The sequence below is a fragment of the Arachis duranensis genome, chromosome 3 (genome assembly GCF_000817695.3).
Source record: "Arachis duranensis cultivar V14167 chromosome 3, aradu.V14167.gnm2.J7QH, whole genome shotgun sequence".
In the NCBI taxonomy this organism is placed as follows: domain Eukaryota; kingdom Viridiplantae; phylum Streptophyta; class Magnoliopsida; order Fabales; family Fabaceae; genus Arachis; species Arachis duranensis.
Genome location: NC_029774.3, coordinates 8,230,515 through 8,232,211, shown reverse-complemented (window position 1 = coordinate 8,232,211; position 1,697 = coordinate 8,230,515).

Genomic DNA, 1,697 nt, shown 5'->3' with positions numbered 1-1,697 from the left:
TTGTTTATTATTAGTATAATAACATTTTATCGTCCAATTTGATTTTTATGTTCAAAAGAGTATTTTTTTATCCAGACAGGCAGACAGTAATATCCAAAAAAGAAAAAAAAAAGATTATCTCTCTTAATCATCAATTAATTTTTCAATTATGTATTAATTTATTCTGCAAACATCACTAACTATTTTTTCCAATTAACGGATGATTGTCGCCCATCTGTTGTGCATTAGCCGTTGTCTCCGATTGTGGCTATAGGTGAACCATACGTCGACAGTTCTTTCTTGTCACTTCATTTTAGCATGTACTGAAAAAAATTACTTTCAGCATCAGAACATTACTCTAATTTTTTAGGTAATATAACGGTTCAAACTGTCTTTACACTTAAGAATGGTATTTTTGTGTTTTAAAAAAAAACATCATTTTAAACACCATTCTAAAAATTATGGTATTTTTTAAAAAAGCATCATAATTTCTATTGTTAAACCAGTTGTTTAAATTGTTATTATATATAGATCAAACAATTTTTTTGGTTGGTTAATAATTATTACAAAATCACTATTTTTTTAGAGTTAGAGTAACATTTTTTATTATTTAAAATCATAGTCAAATGTAATGGTTAAAAATCGTCATTTTTATCGAATTAAAATAATATTTTTTTGTTTTTTAAAATAATATTAGATATAAAATACGTAAGTGATTCACATACTTAGTGAGTCTGCTCATGAACGAACAAACTCATAATATAATAGTTTGACAGAAAAAAACGTTGCTAGAGGCAAGAACGAATCTAAGAAAGAGGGCAAGCATAGACCTCTCCCTCCCAGAGTTTGCTACAAAATTTAATAATAGTGTATATAAATTAAGTTATTATACATTATATAATTTTTTTTATTTGTAAAATAGAGTAAGTAATTGTTTTATACTAATAATTATATTATTGAACATACTCAATGTCCAGTCTAACATAAGTAAAAGGGTTAAATACGATATTAGTCTTTAAGGTAGAAGTTGAAAAATTTTTTCGTTCTCAACTTTTTTTTGCTTACAAAATCGATCGTCTCCTTCTGACCAAAATCCTCTTCCCCTTCTTTCCCAAAATCTTCATTTTCTATTCTTCTCCATCACAACATTATCTCTTTTGTTTCTTCTTCATCAAAGCATCAACAACAACAATAACGAAACAATGTAATAAACATAAAAAAATAACCAGAAGGAGAAGCAGAAGCAGAAGAAACCAGAAGCATCAACAAATTTGTATAATCTCCATCACTATCTCTCTCAACTCCAAAGAGCAACAACAACAACAATGAATAATGGAATCAGAAGCAGAAGAAACAGAAACAGAACTATAGAAGCAGAATAGAGTTAGAATCAATAACAATAATAGAATCATATTCAGAAATAATGTAATTAACAAAACCAGCAAATTCACAAATAAAGAAAATTCAACAATATAATTAACAGAAGAAACATAAGAATAATTAACAAATCAACAAATTAGAAGCAGAATTGGAACCCTAAGAAGCACAATGGCGAGGACACGAAGCACAGTAGTGAGTGATGAGGAGCAGCGGCGACAGCGACCGAGTGAGTAGGAGGAGCAAAACCGGCGAGCGACGCACGATGTCCACCCTCGCGGATCTGCTGGCGTCGACGTCGAGCAAGAAAGAGGAGCAACGACAAGATCTGGCGGCGAGAA